This window comes from Dromiciops gliroides, chromosome 1 (assembly GCF_019393635.1).
Source record: "Dromiciops gliroides isolate mDroGli1 chromosome 1, mDroGli1.pri, whole genome shotgun sequence".
In the NCBI taxonomy this organism is placed as follows: domain Eukaryota; kingdom Metazoa; phylum Chordata; class Mammalia; order Microbiotheria; family Microbiotheriidae; genus Dromiciops; species Dromiciops gliroides.
The window spans coordinates 409,094,069-409,118,851 of NC_057861.1; positions in this window are offsets into that span (position 1 = coordinate 409,094,069).

The window sequence follows — 24,783 nt, forward strand, 5'->3', positions numbered from 1 at the left end:
CGTCAGAGGTGAGACTCTGACTCAGCTCTCACTTGACTCCAAATCTTGCATTCTTTATACTATAACAAACAAGTGAGAAGAATTAAGTGTTTTGGTTATCTAATGATGTGGTCTTCCTAGCTATAAAAACTTCCTAATAATAAAAATTTTCTATCACGTGAACATATCATCATGGACCTTTTGTGTTCCTAAACGCACTGCTGAAGATACCATGCTCAAGAATGTCTGAAACATATGGGGCACAAATTATTTTATCATTTCTAAGGAGGGTAGGTCCTGGCAAATCCCACCAGTAAGTAGCAGCTTTTAAGAAAATCACCTGACAATAATTATTACTGTATCACAGATGTGTGCATGAGGTAAGAGAAGAAAAAAGAAACATTTCCTTTAAAATTATGTCTATAAATATAGATTATGAGATAAATTAAATGAATAATTATACCTTTTGGAGACACTTTTTATAGGAATGTTTTGTGACAAGTAGGGTAGTAAATCACATATTTGATCATTCTTTGGTTACTAATGTGAGATACATCCTGGTATTTTCCTCATCTGAGGGCAGCACTTCCTCACATGATGGCAAATGCAATGTACCTATCATGAAGGCATATGAAGTAGATTATAATCACCAAGATGTGACCAAAAACATAAAGAGCTTATATTCACATTAAAGTCCAGACTCACACAGCCTCTAGAGATGAGCAATGAAAATGAAGAAGCAAAACATTCTATGTTCTTCATTAGGATCGTAATTGAACATATGCATTTGTACAACATAACCAGTGACCCCAGCTGTAGAGCAGCCAGCTACATTAAGGTCTTAAGCCTGCTACATTGTGGTTTTAATTACCTTTTACACATCTTAAATGCCAAAATCATCTAATGATTTTTCAAATTATTTAGTTATCATTCTGTGGTCAATTTAAGCTGCTGACAATGCAAATGCTGAGAGAGGGCTTATAATGGGGCTTAAATTAGAACCAGTTTTTTGTGAGGTCCTGGAATTGGGGAAATACTACCATTTCTGGTTACAAGACCCCAATCCTAATACAACTTCTTCTGAGGAAAGTTTTATTAAATATTTATTGCAGTGAAAACACTAGACAACTCAGTGGGTAATTCCTGTTTCCTTGAAACAATTAAAATTGCACTTCAACCAGTATCTACAGAGGTGATCAAATACCAGTATGTGGGTCTGGAAGTCTCTAGACCAGAGAAATCAATATGGAAACACTGAGATGGTCTTAAATGTAAAGTCTGAGTACCATGTTACCTCAGCCCATTTCCCTAGATGGATATTTTCCAGCACAAAAGCACTTGTGTACCCTTACCAAAAAAGTCAATGCCTGAAGAGCAGCCTAAACATTAAAACCCCTCCAACTTGTTATGATGGGAAACTTCCTAACAAATAACAACAGAAAACTACAATATGAAGATAGGTCTTGTCCTTAAAAATGATATTGTAAATGTAAGTCATATGTTCTTGACGATTTTTGTGTGTCTTGGAACCCTTTGGCAGTCTGGCCAAGTCTATGAACCCCTTTATCAGAAGAATGTTGTTAGATGCATAAAAGAAAATACATAAAATGACAAGGGAAACTGAACGCAGTTAGCAAAATATTTTTTAAAAGGGCCACAGACCACAAGTTAGGAATACCGGATCAAATCAGACAAGCACTCAGTTCACAAAGAATAAGACAGATAATTAATTGTAGAAGAAATTAAATTTCTATTATATACAGTCTTTTAAAGAACACACATAATATAGATTATATTAATACATATATGTATAATTTAACAAGGCAGTAATGACCTTTACATTTTTCTTTAAAAAAAATCATGTCAATATGAAAATTTCATTATACAAAGAGAATTGTATATTAAACTATACTGATTAAGTTTAACAAACTAGTAACAAAATGCCTAAATTATCTATGTCCTTTCATGAAATTCCTTCTGTTCTCTTCCATGTGTTTTAAAATGCTTGATTCTCTTTTTTCCCATCACTATCATTACCTATCAACTCCCTTCCCCAAAGGCCTCTTTTATAACAAATAAATAATCAAGCAAAACAAAATGTCTATATCTCATTCTGAGCCTCTAGTCAATCCATCACCTCTCTGCTAAACAAAGCCTTGTCTCTCTGATATATTAACACCTCAGGTGACATTACTAATGTTCCTATAGATGAGAGACTTTATACACCAGGAAAGAAGGAGGTTCCCCTTGTTTAAATGAGAATCTGTTTTGTAGCATCTCCCATCACCCCCATACTAATATGAATCAATTCAAGATTTACTTCAAGGACCTGCCATTTTGTTTAGTGTGATTTCTCCTTCAATAAAAATAAATTTTTAATGATTTAGTTGTCTTTTAATGTTAAATTGAAATATATATATCAACCTTTAGCCTAGAGCTAAGTTGATAAGCTGTCTGCTATCACAGCATGGAAACCTTTCTAACTTTGTAGGTCCAGCCACAATCTATGTTCCATTAGGACAACTTCAGAGAACCCAGGTTTTCCTCCATGCCACAATGAAGTAGAAGAGTAGGAATTTTGCAGATATGAACCAGAGTTGGCCCTATTGAAAATTTCCCTTTCTAAATAAGTTAAAGCAATTTCACAGGGTGAGCAGAGTTTATAGAGTCTGGAAATTATTGCTGACATATCTGAGATTGTTAATAACAATTCCAGGAAGCTCCCTAGCTTCTGGAGAGCATATGAAATTAGAGATCCGTATAACTTCTGTGGACCAGATGAAGTTAAGAAGAAATTTCACTTTTGGAGGAACTCTTAAGTGCTAGTGGAACTAAAACAAGGAGGTAAAAAAGTTAATCGTTCATATATTCTCTCAAACAAATATATACCTGCATCTCTGGATCTCTAAACATTTTTTCTTTCCATTCTTGGATTATGAAGAAAGCTTCCCTTTACCTTTGCCCATTGAGTACTAAAATTCATCCTCTCCCTTTTTGCCAGTGGTCTGCTTAATCATGTGTTCATTTTCCTGTTCCACTGATTCCTTTTTCCCTTCTCAACTGTAACTGAGCTGGTGGGAAGATGTGGATTTGCCTTTCTTTCTTTTTTCTGTGAGGCAGTTGGGGTTAAGTGACTTGCCCAGGGTCACACAGGTAGTAAGTGTCAAGTATGTGAGGCGGAATTTGAACTCAGGTCCTTCTGACTCCAGGGCCGGTGCTTTATCCACTGCACCACCTAGCTGCCCCGATTTGCCTTACATTCAAAGAGAATTGTTGGCATTTTAATTGCTAATCATTTAATTTATGAAGTTAAATCTCCTGTACCCTTTTAATTCTCAAGATGTTCTATTTTTGGATGGATGGATAGATAGATAGATAGATAGATAGATAGATAGATAGATAGATAGATAGATAGATAGATATAGACATATACCACATATGCATATATTTAATTTGGTAAAACTTGAAATGTCTGTGACTTTTCCCATTTTGATGTTGTGTATATGCATATATGTACAGACAGTATATGTAATATGAATATTTCAATTATTAAAAAAGGTTAAATTGGTTGTTCCAAGATGGAATTCATTCTTTTATTCCTTAAAACATACAGTGTATTGTTAGGCATCTATATATTGCTGCTCATTAAATATTTGTTGATTGCTGCACTGATTGTACTTGTACTCTTAAGTGATTAGTAGTAGTAGTAGTAGGCTTCCACCAGTTGCTGATGACCATGGATCAGCAACTTGAAGAGTCACAGACGACAGTGTGGCTGTGCAGTCCAATATGGCAGCCACAGCTCCTGCCGCAACAAGGACATCGGAAAACCACTCTCTGTTGCCCGTCGGTTCCTGTGTCTCATTTGTTTTTCTTCCTCCATAGCTTGGAGGCCCATCTCAGCTTCGAGCAAGCTGCTCCTGAGTACTGAACTCCATCAGGTGCAGTCCTTGGCCATCTCCTCCCAGCTGCTGGTGTCTATTCCCAGAGCCCTCAAGTCTTGCTTGTATACATCTCTGTAGCAAAGCTGGGGGTGTCCAGCAGGTCAATGGCCTGGGGCTAACTCACCAGAGAGTAGGTCTTTAGGAATGCACCCATCGTGCATGCGGTACACATGACTGAGCCAGTGCAGCCATCTTAGGTGATTAAGTCACAAAAAATGCCCAATTTTATTCATATACCACTGGGGAAGAGCTGGACAAACAAACCTGAAGGACCAAGTTCCCACTCTCTAGGGTCTTTCTCACTCAGCCTTCAAACATGAACTAATGTCTCTTGGCTTTGTCAGTGGTTTACCATTTCAAAACAGCCACACCCTGCCAAGCCCTTGCTCTTCAAGCAGTGAACACAGTAGATCCTTTTCCTTCATTGTATTTCCAATTTGGTGGCAAACAGATTTAATGAATTACAGCTGGCAGCACCAGTTGAAGGACTTTTAATTGCATCATTGTTCTTCATTCTCTTGCATCTAATGTGACTCCTATTTCTTTTATTTCTTTATTTTTGGTGAGGCAATTGGGGTTGTGACTTCCCTGGGGTCACTCAGCTAGTAAGTGTTAAGTGTCTGAGGCCGGATTTGAACTCAGGTACTCCTGACTACAGGGCCCATGCTCTATCCTCTGCGCCATCTAGCTGCCCCCAACTCCTATTCCTTTTATTTTCTTTTTTTTTTCTTTTTAAATGAGGCAATGGGGGTTAAGTGACTTGCCCAGGGTCACACAGCTAGTAAGTGTTAAGTGTCTGAGGTCGGATTTGAACTCAGGTACTCCTGACTCCAGGGCTGGTACTCTATCCACTGCGCCATCTAGCTGCCCCCTCCTATTCCTTTTGAAAGATTCTTCACGCAAAACTTTGAAAGCAGAATTGTAGACTGTTTCCTACTGCACAGCAAATTCTGAAGGAAATTAGTGTACATTCTTCAATAGCCAATTCATTTTTACAAATTTTTGGGCAGTAGATGTTCTGATTGGTCCTGTGGTTTTCTGGTTTTCCTACTCCCTATACAGCCTGGGATTATAGATTTATTCTTACTTGGTTTAGATGCATTTTAAATGATCTGCAGTTTTTGTTTTATGTTCAGTGTTGGTTTTTTTCCCTACCAATTCACTCAAAGTATAGGGAAAATGGGAATACTACAACTTCTCAGTGGTTTGTACTTTCAATTGTGATTGCAAAGACCTTTGGCACACTGAATGTGGAGGACATGAGGAAAGCTGGATTGTAAAGATTTCTTGTTGCTTGGTAATTGCAGACTTTATTTTTCACTTCATCAAAATCCCCCCTTTTCTTAGATGATTTAAAAATTGTTACATAGCAGTTAGTGGCAGATGACTCTTTAGTAGCTACCTTCTTCATTAAACATTAAGAAACATGGGTTCTTCTGGCATTCCAGGAATACTGGCCATTGGACAAATGCTAGAAGGGCCTGTGACCTGAAGGAACTTCTTTATCTGATAAGGAAAAGTAGAAAATCCCTCTGCTCTCATTAACTCTTCTTTCTTCAATTGGGAAAGAACCCACCCTGGAGGTGAGAGAAACACCCACAGCTGAAAAACTCTGTAAGTCTCAGGAAAGGGGGCAAAAGTAACAGATAATAACATGCTCTTTGAAAGATAATTTTGAGTTAATCATATTTAAGTTCAGATGGGAGGAACAACTAGAGGATGTCATGAATCAAAGCCATTCAATTAAAAAAACCTGGAAAAGCTCAACCTGAAGGTCACCTTAAGGTGATAGGAATAGCTTGCATACCCAACACCTGGTAGAGTACCTTGATGATAGATAACTATCTTTTTTTTTCCTTTTCTTTTCTTTTTTGCCGGGCAATGAGGGTTAAGTGACTTGCCCAGGGTCACACAACTAGTAAGTGTCAAGTGTCTGAGGCTGGATTTGAACTCAGGTTCTCCTGAATCCAGGGCCGGTGCTTTAGCCACTGTACCACCTAGCTGCCCTGATGACTGTGTTATAGGATGCAAAAAATTTTATTGATATCTTTTGGTTTTACATTAATTTTATTTATAAAGGGATCTTTCCCCTTCTCCTATCAAGAGAATTATCTCTTATAAAAAGAATTTTAAAAAGAAAAAAAAAGGAATTCAATTAAATCACTAACAAACATCAACTGAATCTATCACTATATGCAATATTTATGTACCCATAAGCTGCTACCTCTGCAGTACATTAAGTTTTTTGTTTGTTTGGGTTTTGTTTTTGTTTTTGTTTCTGCAGTACATTAAGTTTTGCATAGTACTTTGTACTCTGTCCATTATTTTGTTCAATTTTGACAAAACACTTGGGAGGTAAGTATAGCAAGTATTATTAATCCCATTTTATAGATCAGAAAACTGAGATTGAGATAAGATAAATTCCTTTTTCTTGATCACATTTCTATTAAGTGCCAGCGGAGGGATTCCCACCCATATCTCAAATGACTGCAATTCTAATATCCTTTCCACAGTACCAGGCTGTCTTCTTTTAGTAGGAAACACATAATAAATATCTGTTGAATTTAACTGAAAATTTGAACTCAGGAATAAAAGATTCGGAAAAAGTAAAAAAGAAAACCATTTTTTAAAAACAATGACAATTGATTGTATACATATAACCTATATCACATTGCTTTCTGTCTTGGGGAGGGGGGAGGGAAGGGATGGAGGGAGGGAGAAAAATTTGGAACTAAAAATCTTATGAAAACAAATTTTGAAAACTATCTTTGAATGTAACTGGAAAATAAAAATATACTTTTATGATATAAAAGACACAACCCCTGCCCTTAATTGTCTTACAGGTTTATAGTTAAAGAAATTACCCATTCAAAATGTGATCCAAATATACAAAGGGACACTTAGATTATTAAAACTTTTCATTTTAAAAGACTTAAATCTATAATGTGAGCACAGGTCACCTGAGATTTTCAGTCTATTCACTAATGAATGGTTTATAGTCAAGGAAAGGAAAATTACCATTGTGCAGGATCAGGAAGTAGCATTTTAGATCTATCAAGGATATCTTGCAGGAGGCAGTGGGTCAGGGACTTGTGGAGTGCTATATTAACTCACCCTGACTCAAGGATTTTTAAATACTTTGGAGGACTGTTAAACTAAATTCATCCCATATAACTCAGTTTCAGTTCCAAGATTATTTATGCTTCTTAGGTTTTTTGTTTTTGTTTTTCTGGGTTTTTTTTTTGGTGGGGCAATGAGGGTCAAATGATTGCCCAGGGTCACATAACAAGTGTCAAATGTCTGAGGCTGGATTTGAACTCAGGTCCTCCTGAATCCAGGGCTGGTGGTTTATCCACTGTGTCACCTAGCTGTCCCCTATTTATGCTTCTTTACTTCTACAATGAATACCATTTGCTTTTACTCTTTCTATAACCTCAGAATCACAGAATTCTAGCATTAAAGGGAAGACAAAGGCCATCCAATCCAACCCATCCCTACATGAGAATCTCCTCTATAGCCTCCTCATCCAGTGGTTGTTCTGATTTCACTAGTTAAAGGGAACCAATGGCATCCTGAGACAATGCACTACTGGAGAGCTCTAAAATTCAGAAATCCTGACATTGAACCTGAATCTGCTTCTCTGCATCTCCCATCCACTGTCCCCTGTGATGATGTCTGTGGACACAAAGGATATGGCTAATCTCTATTGCACATGACAGCCCTTCAAATACTTGAACATTGCTATCACAATCATTCTAAGTCTTCTCTTCTGCAGACTAAACATCTCTGATTCCTTCCAATCACCCCTCTGATGGCATGGTTTCAAGACTTCTTACCATTCTTGCCATCTGTTTCTGCACACTCTCCAGATTACCAAATCCTTCCTAAAATGTGGCAAGTGGAAATAAACACAGCATTCCAGTTACTATCTTTTATATCCAGTTACTATTTTTTTAGACAAACTGTTAACTAGCTACTATCTCCAATCTTTTAATTATTTTTACCTCATGTGAGACATTATGTTTTTCTCTATTAATAATATTTTCTTGGGCTCAACTCATTGTTATACCTGTTGAAAACTCATTGAATTCAAACTGCCCCATGTTCAATAAGTTGGCCATCATCACCTGATTGTTCTCTTCCATTAGCTGACAGGTCTCTATTTGAAAGAGTAATTAGACTGAATTCTGTTTGGCCCTGGAGGATAAAACTAGAATCAGGACGTGGGAGTTGTAGGGAAAAATATTTTTTTAACAAAATTTAAAGAAAAACTTCCTAATAATTAGAGTTGTTCAAAAAGAAAATGAACTTTCTTAGAAGGTAGCAAGTTCCCATCACTAGGAGAATGTAAATAGAAATTAGACAAGTACTTGTCAGAAATATTTAAGGTTTCTAAAAAATCCATATTTTGGACTAGTCTCTGAAGTCCCTTATAACTTATAATATGATTGTGCTCATTTTTTCCAGCCTATTTCATGACTTTTATATTTGGACCCTGCTCCTGGGGTGGAGAGGGCACTCTCCCAAGCTTTTTGCACTGGTGGCAGGGAGGAGGGGGGGCAGATTTCCTGGCCATTGGCCTCCTGTGCCAGAGCTGTGGGGCCTTGCCATTAACCTGTGCAGGAACTTGGGGCCTCTACCTACCTTGCTGGGACACAGACTATAGCTGGCTGGCCCAAATGCTGCCTGCAGTGGACTGTGCTCCCCCTTCATCCAAGTGAGACAGACCCCCTGCTACCCTTCTAGGTGTTCTTGTGCTAGAAAATTGTTTCACCCTCAACTTTTTGTTGGTTCTGCTGCGCTAGAATTCATTTTGAGGCATTATTTTATAGTGGTTTGGAGGCACATTTGGGAGAGTTCAGGTGAGTTCCAGTGTTATTCTACCATCTTATTTCTGCTCCCTCCCCAATTATAGGTAGATCAGTATAATTTGTGGTACTGAATTCCAGAATAAGAGGGTATATAAAAGAAGATATATGAGGAGGAAAAGATAGATGGAAATGTATGATGTACACTAATGAAGTCAAAGGTTAACAATGAAAGAAAAATGTTCCTGTTGTCTCTCAGAAGGAATAGAGGCAATAACAAAAAGGGTGAGGCAGGAAAGGGAGGGATTGAAATGGGTAAAATAAAGGAGGAAATCTTGTTTCAATGAAGACAGGGGGCTAACAGTAATTAATGCTCTGATGGGGGAAAGAAGATATTCTATAAAGGGACCTGGAGACTTTACAATGAATACAATCTGCAACTACTTAGTACTTAGAGAACTACCACTTCCCCTACCTCAGGAAAAAGAAGTACTTCCGGGGCAAGTGGCATCTAGAATAGTGAGAGAACATGGACCCACAGAGGAAATTTCATCACAAATAGTGGGGGGAGTGGGGAGGGAAATGACAATGGGGAAGGAAAAGGTTAATAATGAATTTCACAATCAAGGACATAAAATTTCTCTGATGGGGAAACAAGTATTCACTCCATCACCTGTAGAAATTAATATTTTTAAGGATGAGTATAATAGAAAAAGGGGCTTAGAGAGCAAGACCTACTAGACCATAACATAGAAACTGTTTAAAAGAGCAAACTTAAAATAGACTCTTTAATTTCATGTGGAATACAAAATATGTACAAGGGCCATGAATCAAAGAATAACAGTATTAGGTAAAAAAATAAAGGGAGAATAAATAATGAAGAAGTGGGAATAAAATCCTTTTTACGTAAAAGATAAAAAAGAACATTTTTAAAAGCCACTGAACAGGGGCAGCCAAGTGACACAGTGGATAGAGCACTGGCCCTGGGGTCAGGAGGACCTGAATTCAAATCCAAGCACAGACACTTAACACTTACTGGCTGTTTGACCCTGGGCAAGTCACTTAACCCTAATTGCCTCACCAAAAAAAAAAAAAAAGCTACTGAACAAAATAAGTTTAAAGGGAAGAGGGGAATGAAATTTTTATTTGATTACTTATCTGAAAGGGGGAAAGGGAAAGAATTAGATAATTAGATAAAGTGAAAAAGGTGCTAATAAATTAAGCAATACTAGGGAAAGGGATAGTAAATGGAAGGAGGAAGTAACTGAGGGTGAGAAGAAAGCTACTGAAAATACAGTTGCCTTAAAAGAGATTAAACTAAAATAACTGAAGAAACAAAATACTACTTTTACAGAAAATGAGAAAGAAAAAAATTCCTAATTTGGATTTTTAAAAATTGGAGATAAATGGAGGAAAATATAAACCTAGTTTCCATAACGTTAGATATGAATAAACAATCCGATAAAATGAAAATGAGTGAAAGATTGGATAAGAGAAGTAACCCCCCACAATTTGTTGCTTATAAGAAACATTTAAAAATATATACACAGAATAAAAATGAGGGGACCTCCCCCAAAAAAGCCAGAGTTTAAATTATCCTATCAAACAAAGTAAAAACATTCACAACATAAACTGAGGTAAATAAGGAAAATACATTGTGTTGAAATATAAACAACTAACCAATTAACACGAATACTCCAAATACTTTAGCAGCTAAATTTATAAAGGAAAAAATTAACTGAACTACAAGACAACATAAACAGTGACAGGTGGTTTCAATGACCTTCTCTCTATTTTGAAGAAGTCCAACTAAAGAGAAACAAAAGACAAAATACAGAATTGAACAAATTGCAGAAGAAAATAGAGTTAAAGATTTATGTCATCTATATAGGAATGCTAAATAATAAACACATTTCTTAGTATTATATGTCAATTTTATAAAAATACTACTGGGGCAGAGACATATTGCAAAGAAATGTAAGTACTAAGAAGAAATCTTAAAAATATCTTTTGCAAACGACAACACAATAAAAATAGTAATTACCTTGTAAAGCACAAACAAAAGAAAGACCCAAATGGAACCTTAACAATGAAATCTTAAATAAAGAGGGGCACTTTATAATAAACATGTTTAAACAACATAACTAAAATTCAGCTAAAGCAGTCTTCAAGGGAAAATCCTATCTTGACAATCCTTCATTAACAAAATAGAAAATGAGGATTAATGAAGTGAATATTATTTAAAATTATAAAGCAACAAATAAAAACCCTAAAATATGTACAGAAAAGAAGATATTAAAATTAAGAAGAAATAGATATATTGGAAATAAAAATATATAAGATTTTAAAAACTTAAGATCTCTTTCTTTGAAAAGGCTAACAAAATTGATGTGTTTGAACTATCTGATCCAAAAGAAGAGGGCAGAAAAAAAATATCAAATGAGTAAGTTGGAATCAAGACAAAACCAGAATAAATAAAAGGGATTACCAGAGCTTATTATAGACAGTTATAGAGTAAAATAATTGAGAACACAAAAGAAATAGAGAAATACCTTCAAAAATATATTGTGCCTAAACTCACTGAAAAGCAGTTAGAGATCTTAAATAATCCAATCTCAGAAAAGGAAATAGAACTAGCTATAAAGGAGCTACCAAAGGGGAGAAAAACTCTTGGTTTTGATGGATTCATAGAATACTATCAAATGTTTAGTGAACAATTAGTATCTATAATATACAAATTATTTTCAAAAATTTAGAAGTAAAGCAACCTACCAAAAATCATTTACAAGACAAACAGTCTTCATACTTAAACTAGGTGAGGATAAAACATAGAAGGAAAATTATAGACCAATAACAATAATGAATATTGATTTAATAACACTAAATAATATCCTGTCAAATGGACTATAATGATTGATCTAAGAAATCATTCATAATTTAGTAACTCTCTAACACAACAGGCTTGAACTTACCCTTATTGTTAAGGTCTCATGGATTATTTTGATATGAACATTTTATCACAGAAAATAAATAATGATTTACATAAGCAATGAAGACATAGCATTTTAACATTTTGACTTTAAGAAAACTAAATACTTAAATTTCCACACCAGTGAATTTCTGATTTCACTGATGTGGGTACTTTCTCTACTGAGGAAGGAGGCAGTCCTCCCCTACTTTGTCTTTATCCTGTGTTGTTCCACAGATAATCCATAAAAGCTCTATCTAAATAAAGTACTAGATGCCTTCCTCCAAGTCTATTTTTGCATTTTTGGGGCACCAATGCACCATTCTGGATATTTATCTGTTACTCCTTGTTCTTACCAATAAAGAAACAAAATAAAATAAACAAAAAAGCTCACTTCCTTTTCTAATCATACATGGAGTATCATAGAACCGAGAGTTGGGGCTATAAGAACCATCTTATATAAATTCTTCTTTTCAGAAGAACCCAAGCCTAGAGAGAGAATAATTGAATTGCCCAAAGTAACACGGGCAGTGAGCAAGCAACAGAGCCAGGATGCAATGATATCCTTTACATGACTTTTGGACAGCACATCATCACTGGAAATGCACAACGTGCCTTCACCCTCCCATGAGTTTTTTCATTGTCCTTTGAATCATTTAGAACTCTGCTCAGAGACTGTGGTGATCCATAGAGCACAGTTAATCCCAGTAGGGATTTTAGCCTATTGAAAGATTTTCACAAATTCTAGATGAAATGTGCTCACTCTTCTTTTTTGTCGGTTATTTAATGAATCTCAAGCCTGTAGGGCAAGAAGGAATGAGGTTCCATCTTCCATATGAAACCAAAATCATTAGACTTGCTTTTACTGCCCTTATCCCGAGCCCACTGAGCAAGCAGAAATGTGAGCACCTAATTTCAAACCTTTTCAGGAATGAGAGATAGTATGGCTAGTGTCCAATGTGTTTCTGGCCTTTTAACACCTAGGGAGGAGGTCAGGAAAAAGAGACAGTGACTTGTAGGTAGAAGGAAAGCAAAAGGAAGCCTACTGGCAAAGAAAGCCCTAACTCCTTCCTTATCTTGTGAAAAACATGGTGTCTTATAAGGGCAGCTTTATGCTGTGCTTGTGTTTGAGAATTGGTCAGGGTTATCTGTCCTCAGTGTGTAGGCATTGCCATGATCTAGAGTATTACATTAAAATAGAATACATGATTATGTGTTTTTTAGAGATCGTGTTGGAAGCTTTAAAAGCCAGGAGAAAATTTATGAATACTTTAGCCAAATTGTCATATTCATCATTCTGGGGGGAGGAGGGGAAATCATCTCAACTTTTAAAATATATTTTCACAAATTCTGGAGGAAATATAGTTTATTTTCCTTTAGCTTGACTATTCTCAGTCCTTATTAAGAATTTTGGGGGGGCAGCTAGGTGGCACAGTGGCTAGAGCACCAGCCCTGGAGTCAGGAGTACCTGAGTTCAAATCTGGCCTCAGACACTTAACACTGACTAGCTGTGTGACCCTGGGCAAGTCACTTAACCCCAATTGCCTCACTAAAAAAACCCAACCAAAACAAAACAAAACAAAAAAAACTAAAGGGTGTCTCTACGAACCCTAAAGGAAACTGATAATAAAAAATATAAATCACTGGGGGCAGCTAGATGGTGCAGTGGATAGAGAACTGGCCCTGGAGTCAGGAGTACCCGAGTTCAAATCCAGCCTCAGACACTTAACACTTACTAGCTGTGTGACCCTGGGCAAGTCACAACCTCAATTGCCTCACTTTAAAAAAAATTAAATTAAAAATTTTTTAAAAATAAAAAGAATTTTGCATCTATTAAGGAGGTGAATTAATGAATTCTTTTGCTGTATTTCTTCACATATCTTTTTTTTTTTTGCAGGGCAATGAGGGTCAAGTGACTTGCCCAGGGTCACACAGTTAGTAAGTGTCAATGTCTTCGCTTGGATTTGAACTCAGGTCCTCCTGAATCCAGGGCTGGTACTTTATCCACTGCACCACCTAGCTGCCCCACCTCATATATCTTTTATAAAAGCTCTTAAGCATAAATAGCATGTTCTATATAGTGAGTAAAGTACTTGACAATGGCAAAGACTGTTTTATTTATGTTTTTGTATGTCTAGCACCCACAATGAATGGTACCTGAAACATAGGGAGGACATTAAGAAATGTTTGCTAGCTTATTAGGATAGTGAGGCAAAAGTACTGTAGTGGCCCAAAAGAATAAACGCATCTTCCTGAGGCCTTCATTTATAATAACGAAATGACAAGTATTTCTGACAACAGGACATAATTCAAGTTTTTATTTTCTTTCTCAGCATACCTCTGTGTCAAGATAATGGAATGTGGTAGATAAGGGGATTTAGCAGATACTCCAAGGCCCACCTGGAGATTAATCTAAACTGATTGAATTAAATGAGAGTGATTGACTGCTGATTAGCCTACTTCAGGTTAACTAGATTGTAAGCACATCTGGCTGGCCCTTAAGAGGGTATTTTTCCCAGAAGTTAAAAACTTTGAACTTTACATGGAGACCACCTTCGGGTCCAGTGAACCCATGGCTTTGAATGACACTAGCCAATAAGCTGGAAGAACCTCCCATTTCTCGGAGGAGAACATGAAGGAGGAAGTTGACACTGATGGAGGAGTTCTTGCTCTTTTGGTTGGAGTCAAGGACTTGGTGGCAGGACCTCAAGTGGGAAGATTAGGAAGGCTAAAATTTCCATGCTATAAGAAATCTGTTCTCAGTCTTTCTCTCTCTTTACTATCTTATATCTTTTAATAAACCCTTAAAAAACCTAAACTCATTTATCAGTGATTTTAGCCAGTTTTCCCCCAAAACTGGGGGTACAGATTAGAACCTACATTTAGAATTTTAAATTACACACCTCTTACTGTCCCTTGAATGGTTCATTTATTAATTGAGTAAGAAGGTATGGCCATCTCTCTGATTTCTGTTGCCAAAACTGAAAGCAAGGTTTGAGGAACATTATGGAAAGATTTCTTAACATGGGGGGAGGGGGAAGAGGGGGCAGCTAGGTGGCTCAGTGGATAAAGCACCTGCCCTGGGTTCAGGAGGACATGAATTCAAATCCAGCCTCAGACACTTGACACTTACTAGCTGTGTGACCCTGGGCAAGTCACTTAACTCTCATTTCCCTGCAAAAAAAAAAAAAGGCATATATATCCAATAAATCCATTGAAAATATATGAAGACTCACATCAGCATCCCATAGAATGAACTGATGCCTGTGGGACCCACTTTTATGATTGGCTCTGAGATAGGCAGCAGTGGAAGCATATGGCTATCCCCAGTGTCTCCAACCCATGAACTAGTAGCACGTGATCACTAAACTTGGTGCCAAGATCAGACTGGCTGTGGGTGAATCTTGACTTCTGTGGGCTGTAGTGAATAAGCATCCATTCTTTTTTTGGGGGGGTGGGGGCAATGAGGGTTAACTGACTTGCCCAGGGTCATACAGCTAGTGTCAAGTGAGGACATATTTGAACTCAGGTCCTCCTGAATTCAGGGCCGGTGCTTTATCCACTGTGCCACCTAGTTGCCCCCAGCATCTGTTCATTTTTTTTTAAATCTCATTTGTATTGATAACATTTATTTTGTCATAACATTTATTTCTAAATGTATATACCTCCCTCACCTTCCCTACCCAGCAAACCATCCCTTTTAACAACAATATTAAGAGAAAAGGCAATTTAGCAAAAGCATCATTTAGCAATGCATCAACTGACTGTATGGAATATTCTATACCCACAATTTCCACCTCCGCAAAGAAGGGAAAAAGAATTTTCACAATTCCTTTCTGTGCTCAAGGTTGGACATTTTAATAACAGAGGTAAAATGTGATTTCTCAGCTCAGTTCCACTTTCATTCCAAGCAAATACCAATCAAAAACTTATTATGCCTCCTGTGGGAAACTTGAATACAATAACATTCTCTGAAGTTATTTTCAAGGAAAAAAAATTATGAGAATGTACTCACCAGAGCGAGAAAAGGGTAGCTAGAAAGGAAAAAGAAAAATATATAGATGAAACTGTGTGAGGTTTCAGGAGAAGACCTAAAGACCAGAAAGCTAAAGAGTAGAAGAAAAATCTCTCAGGTCTAAGAGAAGCCAGAGAAGTGGCCTCTCTAAATGTTTTTTGGCACCTGCCTATGAATATATAAAAAAAAAATCATCAATTGCTTTTCACTATTATTTTTCTTCCAATGTGTTATGTTGAAATTGCTTTACTGGGAAACTCAAACATCATTATCCAACACAATCCCCTATTATTATGTTTGAAATGGAACTTAATTTTAGGTTTCCAACTCCAAGTCCCAAATGGGAACTAAATGTCACAGAACGAAAAGTCACGCAATGAGATAGGATGTTAAAAAATGTGACGGGCCACCAGATGTTGCCCAAATAATTACCACATAGCAAGAGCCAGTCAAAGACATGATGTGCAGCACTTCTCTTGTGTCAGAGGTCACCTCATTCTATTGTTTAGAATTTGCGAATACTTAGCATTTGCCAGTTGTTTCTAGCCCTGGTTTAGTAATTCTGAAGCTGCCCAGAGTACTTTGGAAGAAAAAATATTGTTAAAATGCAGAGCAGCCATTGTTAAAGAATTGGATGGGATTTCATAGGGCAGCTTTAGGTCATAAGCATGATCATTAAGATTGAAGTGGGGGGCAGCTAGGTGGCCCAGTGGATAGAGCACTGGACCTGGAGTCAGGAGTACCTGAGTTCAAAGCCGGCCTCAGACACTTAACACTTACTAGCTGTGTGACCCTGGGCAAGTCACTTAACCCCAATTGCCTCACTAAAAAAAAACAAAAAACAAAAAAGATTGAAATGGGGCAAAAAGGATTTCAAATGACTCCCCTCCCCGCTACCCCCCCCCCAAAAATCTGTGTAGTCTCCTTTAAACTCTGAAAATGTCTATGCCCATCAGTTTCTATAGAATTGATGGGAGAGGGAAAAGAGAGGAAAAAAAGAAAGAATTATGGATGGGTACTTGGCTTAGAAATAGGGTTAAAGAATTAAAGCCACCCGAAGGACACTCGAAGCAGCTCTTTCCTCTATAGGGAATGCTGATTCTATCCTAGAAGCCTCGAGTCAGCTTGGTCCTCGAGGGCAGTGGAGGAAAGTTGCAAAGAGACCAATCTGGGCTTGACATCAGAAAGAAAAAGCAATCATTAGAGTTGTATAGAAGTAGAATGGTCTGCCCAGAGAGGTGCTGGTTTCCTTCTCCTTGGAAGTCTTCAAGCAGAGGCTAGATGATCATTTGCCATTTATGTTGTAGTGGGAATACCTCTGGATGTGAGTTCGCCTAGATGACTACTGAACTCCCTTTCAATTCCTAAGTTCTGTGATTCTGATTTTGTGAGTGGCAATCCTTAGAATAATTCTTAAATTATCAATGGGAGCCTGCCATTTCATAGCAATTATATATGATCTAATGATTTCATCGTGATCATGCAATTTCATTGCTAACTTGGAACCTATACAAGCCAAGTAAATCCTAAAAAAGATTGAAAGATATTTTGAGCCTAAAGGTACCTAGAATACTTGACCTAACTCTTTCTTTTCTTTTTTTTTGTTTGGGGATTTGCACTTTTTTGTAACATTTCCCTTTCACATGGTTTACATACATTTATAATAATCTACATAATAGAAACAACATAGACAAAAATATATATACTCTTAATAACTTATTAAAGTCAAATTATTAATGAACAGTCATATCCTACCTGTATCTGCAGAACTCTCCAAATCCTCCTGCATGGAGCAGGACAAGGCAACATGGAGAGGAGGAGGAATACCTGCAGCCTATTTTCTGGGCACCTGTTGGTAACACCACTTGTGCCACACAACAGGCTCCCATGGCCAGGGCCTGGGCTGCTTAGTCAAATCCCTAACTTAGGAAACCACAGGATCGGGCAGCTAGGTGGAACAGTGGATAAAGCACAGGCTCTAGATTCAGGAGGAGCTGAGTTCAAATCCAACCTTAGACACTTGATACTTACTAGCTGTGTGACCCAGGGCAAGTCACTTTACCCTCATTGCCCCACGAAAAAACAAAAACAAACAAAAGAAAAGAAACCACAGGATCTCTATCTTGTACAGCTCTGTCCTGGCTTAGTACCTATCCTTTCTTCCCATTGTGGATTCTTAGATATAGAAATATTTTCCTTTTTACCTTCTCTTGAGCCTCTCCTCTTCTCCTACACACATCTCCAGGTGGTAGCAGCTGACTGCCTGAGTGGCCAGAAGTTGCTTCTCTTCTCCCACTGGCTTCTTGCAGGGGAGGGGGGGGGAGGAGTGGGCCCGGGGCCCTGAGCACAAGGATTCACCTTCAGCTGCTGCCAGCCCCAACCAGGTTTTCACTCTGGCCCAGCGTCTTGATTTGGAAGTCAAAGAAAGGGTCCAAGGTACAGGAGGCTGACTTTGGTGTGCCAAGGCTACTGGGCAGCTGGGGGTTCTTGGACCTGGGGATTTTCCTCTTTTTCACCTGGAATCCCAGTATCTCTGCTGCCAGTGTGTCTCCCTCTCCTGTCACTATTTTGCTTTCCCTGACATGGCCATGTCCAGCTCCTGGACAAGGGAGAGAAAGAGGCCCAGAGAGGGTATTGCTTCTCACTGGGGAGGCTGCATCTCAGGGGCTGGCATCTTCCACGGGCCCTAGATTGAGAGTTGGCCCAACTGTCAGCCAGGCAAGGGTTTGACCTAACTCTTAAGAGATAAGAATATAGGAGGAACTATTTAGTAGTCACTAAGTACCCATGAGTATGAGGAGAAGGATAGTGTCCCTCACACCAATGATTTCTCTACTATCAAGAACTCCCTGGTGAGGAAACTACCCTACCAAAGCAGGTCATTACTTTCTCTGCAATGTTACACATCTTAGAGAGTGGCCTAGAGCACTGAGAGGTTGAAGGTCTTGACCATGGGAACAGAGACAGTATGACTGAGCAGGATTTGAGCTTAGACTGTCCTGGCCCAAAAGCTGTCTTTCTATCTACTATGCTAGGGCTTCTTAAACTTTTCCCACTCATGACCCCTTTTCGCTAGAGAAGTTTTTGTGACCCCAGGTATATAGGTATATAAAATAGGTATACATGACCTTTTACTGTTGCAAAATTTTTCATGACCCCACATTCAGTTATTCGACCCCATATGGGCTCCGTAACCCACAGTTTAAGAAACTTTGCACTATGCCATGTGACCTGTTGAATAGCACCTATAAATATATTTATTTAAAACATGATTGCTATAAACTCATAGATTAAAACTATTCTTTCTTTTCTTTCTTTCTCTCTCTCTTTCTTTCCACAGAGAAATGAGGGTTAAGTGACTTGCCCAGGGTCACACAGTTAGTAAGTGACAAGTATCTGAGGGCAGATTTGACCTCAGGTCCTCCTGAATCCAGGACTGGTGCTTTAGCCACCTAGCTACCCCTGATTAAAAACATTCTTATATAATGTTGAAATAAAGATTAAATAAACCTTATAAATAATAATTTTATGTCTTTCCTGGAGTGAAGAATTTCTCAAGCAAATAGAAAAAAATATATATACATATACAATATATACATAGTATATATATATATATATATATGTCTGTATATTTATACATATATATGTGTGTATGTGTATATATATATGTATACAATGAGATCATCTTATGACCACTGTTTTCTCTTGGGGAATGACAAACAAGTATAAAATATATCTGGAGGCAATATTTTTTGTCTAGACCTATGATTTCATTAATGTGAAGAATTCCCCCATAGAAAAATTCCTTTCACTTATACACATCGTTTGTGACTTACATTCATAGTTTTCAGGAAACATTGAGATTTGCCCAAAGTATCTCAGCAGGTATGATTCAGAGATCAAACTTGAATCTGTTTCTTTCTCAATCCAGATCATTCCCCTATCCACCCTAATATACTGCATCTTGCCACTAAACAACAAAAAATGTGTTTAGCTACATTCATGAGTTTGAATTATGAAATAACACCGCTAATACTCTTGAAAAGCTGCCTTGACATTTCTCTCAGAAGATACCCTTTTCCAATATATGCAAGATGTTACTGCACAAAGGAGTAAATTTCCTCAAGACATGAAGACAAGAAATGACACAGGAATGTAGTTGATGGGATATTGTTTTGTTGTAATTTACCCCAAATTCAGCAATGGCAGAATTTCTAATGATCTCTTTTCACTTAAAAAAAGTAACATTTTCAAGTGGTGTAATCTATATCTGCCTCTTCCAAATGCTAGAACATCTAAAATGCGGGAAAATCAGAATGGCCTTTCTACTTCCTAAAGATAAAGATTAAGGTCTACCTTTCCATGGCTTCTGCAATTGCCTGCAAAGGTGATTTTAGTGGGAGAGTTACTATCTTTTCTAAACTTTGAGTCAGGAAGGTTATAACACCGAATTTCATTCCTAGTTCAGGGTTCTCAGAAAAATATTTATTGGGGGTAGACAAGTGTGAACAGACTCCAAGAATCTGTATCCATTATAGCCTCTGTTTCTAACATTACAATAAGCCTTCCAGGAAATGAGTTTACTTTGAGAAAATGCTGGCTCTGATCTGGTAGCTGGTGACAACTTAATAGGCTTTGCGTGTGCTGCATTTTTTTTTAACTTTCTTTGTTTCCCTTGTTGTAATAGAAATGAGTGTCTGTGAAAGGTCACCAATTCTGTCTATGGGGCAGCACAACTTGCTATCCGCAAAGCAGCTGTGCATCTCACTTCTCAAAGGAAAGGATACTGATGGTGAGTGGTCAAGAGAGGTCATAATCCAGCCATGTGCATTTAACTGGACTTTAACTGAAATCCTCTGGTCAATTTAACACGACCTTTGCTGTTGAGACATCTATCTCAACAGTAAAATGAATCACGGAGAAGGCATCACAACATATGAATTTTTGATATCCATATGAATTAAACTGTTTTTTCTGCTATTATTTGTTTTCATGATTAAGAGTCTGAGTAAAAGCAAGTTATATCATTGCAATCAAGTCCAGAGAAATAATTCTCTTGCACATTGTAGAAAATACAATTGAATTCCTGCCAATAAACATTGTAACCTGAATTATTTGAAGTTAAACACTTTTACTTTTTGCATCTTAGAAAACAAACAAACCCTTGTCTGTTAGGCCCAGTGATATGTTTTTTAATATTCAAAATTACTACAAATCCATGAAGTTAGAAGTGAAAAAGAAAGAAGGAAGTGACTCACACTACTAAAAGTCCATGATTTCAACCTTCCAAATCCAATATGTAGGGGGAATTATTCTTCTTTTTGTCGTGTTGACATAACTGAGAGATGGAATATGTTTGGGGACAAAGCAGCTTCAAAGAATGTGATTGCTGGCAGAAGAGAAGAGAACCAATTGTGAATTCAGGAGAGAACTAATGTTGTAAGGCAGGAGTGTAACTGCAGAGAAGATCAGGCCCAGGGTGCCCAGATGAGCAACCTTCTTAGAATTTTTGAAAGGAAAAGATAGGGTCAATTTTCCCTTGGCCATTATAATTTGCACATAGGGATTCTTGCCCACAGGGGTGACATAATCACTAACTTTTCTAGTTAACCTTAAGGCAAGTAGGTTTTAGCACCAAAGGCTTCCCCTAATCCATGGTTGTCTTTGCCACTTGTGTGCCCTATACTGTTTTGTTTTTTTCTGCATTAGTCATGTAATGAGAGAAGAGTCAGAGCAGAGAGGGAACACCTCAAAAAAGAAAAACAACAACAAAAACAATAGAAATAGTATTATTTGATCTGCATCCAGATTCAATAGTTCTTTTTTTTCCTGGATTTGGAGAGGATTTTCCATCATGAGTCCTTTGGAACTATCTTGTACCATTGTATTGCTGAGAAGAGTCAAGTCTATCACAGTTGATCAACACAAAATGTTGTTGATACTGTGTACAATGTTCTCCTGGTTCTGCTCATCTCACTCAGCATCAGTTCATGTAAGTCCTTCCAGATTTCTCTGAAATCTGCCTGCTCATCATTTCTTACAGAACAGTAGAATTCCATTACATTCATATACCACAATTTGTTCAGACATTTCCCAAATGATGGGCATCCCCTCAATCTCCAATTCATTGCCACCACCAAAAGAACAGCTATAAATATTTTGTACATGTGTGCCCTTTTCTCTTTTTTATAATCTCTTTGGGAAAAAGTCCTAATAGTGTTATTGCTGGGTCAAAGGGTATACAAAGCTTTATAGCCCTTTGGGCACAATTCCAAATTGCTCTCCAGAATGGTTGGATCAGTTCACAGTTCCACCAACAATGCATTAGTGTTCCAATTTTTCCACAGATTCTCCAACATTTATTATTTTCCTTTTTTGTCATATTAGCCAATCTGATAAGTGTCAGGTGGTAGCTCAGAGTGATTTTAATTTGTATCTCTCTAATCAGTAGTGATTTAGAGCATTTTTTCATATGGCAATAGATAGCTTTCATTTCTTCATCAGAAAACTGCCTGTTCATATCCTTTGACCAATTCTCAATGGGGGAATGACTTGGATTCTTATAAATTTGATTTAGTTCCCTATATATTTTAGAAATGAGTCCTTTATCAGAAGTACTGGTTATAAAAATTATTTCCAAGTTTTCTGCCTACCTGCTAATTTTGGATGCATTGCTTCTGTTTGTACAAAACCTTTTTAATGTAATCAGAATCATCCATTTTGCATTTCATACTATTCTCTATCTCTTTTTTGGTTATAAACTGTTCTCCTTTCCAAATATCTGAGAGGTAAACTACTCCTTCCTCTCCTAATTTACCTATGATATCACCTTTTATGTCTAAATCATGTACCCATTTTCACCTTATTTTAGTATAGGGTGTAAGATGTTGGTCTATGCCTAGTTTCTGCCATACTCTCTTCCCATTTTTCAACAGTTTTTGTCAAATACTGACTTCCTATCCCAGAAGCTGGAGTCTTTGGGCTTATCAAACTGTGCATTATTAAAGTCATTTACTATTGTATCTACTATGCCTAAACTATTCCATTGATCCTCCACTCTATTTCTTACCCAGTACCAGATAGTTTTGATGACTGCTGCTTTATAGTAAAGCTTCAGATTTGGTACAGCTAGCCCACCTCCCTGTGCATTTTTTTCATTATTTCCCTTGATATTATTGACCTTTCATTTTTCCAGGTGAATTTTGTTGTTATTTTTTCTATCTCTATAAAATACTTTTTAGGTAGTCTGATTGGTATGGCTCTAAATAAGTAAACTAATTTAGGTAGAATTGTCATTTTTACTATCCATGAACAATTTATATTTTCCCAGTTATTTAGATCTGATTTGATTTGTTTGAAAAGCTTTTTGTAATTGTGTTCATAGAGTTGCTGGGATTGTCTTTTCAAGTAGACTCCCAAGTATTTTATGTTGTCTACCATTGCTTTAAATGGAATTTCTTTTTCTATCTCTTGTTGCTGGACTTTGTTGGTCATGTACAGAAATGCTGATGATTTATGTGGATTTATTTTATATCCTGCTACTTTGCTAAAGTTGTTCATTGTTTCAAGTAATTTTTGAGCTGATTCTCTAGGATTCTCTAAGTATGCCATCATATCATCTGCAAAGAGTGATAGTTTTGTTTCCTCCTTGCCTATTCTAATTCCTTTAATTTCTTTTTCTTCTCTGATTGCTAACACTAAAATATCTAGTACAATATTAAATAATAGAGGTGATAATGGACATCCCTGTTTCACCCCTGATCTTATTGGGAAGGCCTCTAACTTATCTCCATTACATATAATGTTTGCTGATGGTTTTAGGTAGATTCTGCTTATTACTTTAAGGAAAGCTCCACCTATTCCTAAGCTCTCTAGTGTTTTTACTAAGAATGGGTGCTGTATTTTGTCAAAAGCTTTCTCTGCATCTATTGAGATAATCATATGATTTTGCTTAGTTTTCTTCTTGATGTGGTTGATTATGATAATAGTTTTCCTAACATTGAACCAGCCCTACATTCCTGGTATAAATCACACCTGGTCATAGTGTATGATCCTGGTGATCGATCACTTGTTGTAATCTCCTTACTAATATCTTATTTAAGATTTTTGCATCAATATTAATTAGGGAAATTGGTCTATAATTTTCTTTCTCTGTTTTTGCTCTGCCTGGTTTTGGTATCCCCACCATATTTGTGTCATAAAAGGAATTTGGTAGGTAGAAATCCTTCTTCACCTATTTTTCCAAATAATTTGTATAATAGTTGAATTAATTGTTCCTTAAATGTTTCATATAATTCACTTGAAAACCCTTCTGGCCCTAGAGATTTTTTTCTTAGGGAGTTCATTAATGGCTTGTTCAATTTCTTTTTCTGATATGGGCTTATTTAAGGATTTTATTTCTTCTTCAGTTAACCTGGGCAGTTTGTATTTTTGTAAATATTTATCCATTTCATTTATATTGTCAAATTTATTGGCATACAGTTGGGCAAAATAGTTCCTAATTATTGCTTTACTTTCCACTTCATTGGTGGTGAAATCACCCCTTTCAGTTTTGATACTGGTAATTTGGTTTTCTTCTCTCTTTTTTAAAATCAAATTAATCAATGGTTCATCTATTTTATTGGTTTTCTTATAAAACCAGCTCTTAGTTTTATTGATTAATTCTATAGTTTTCTGGCTTTTAATTTTATTAATTTCTCTTTTAATTTTCAGAGTTTCTAATTTAGTATTTAATTTGTTCTTTTTCTAGCTTTTTAAGCTGCATGCCCAGTTCATTGATCTCATCTTTCTTATTTTTTTTGATGGAAGAAGCTAGAGATATAAAATTTCCCTGAAGCACTGCTTTGGCTGCATCCCATAGATTTTGGTATGTTGTCTCATTATTGTCATTATCTTGGATGAAGTTATTGAGTATTTCTATGATTTGTTTTTTGACCCACTCATTCTTTAGAATGAAAATATTTAGTTTCCAATTATGTTTCAGTTTACCTTTCCATGGTTCTTTATTTTTATTGCATCATGATCTGAGAAGGATGCATTTACTATTTCTGCCCTTCTACATTTGACTAT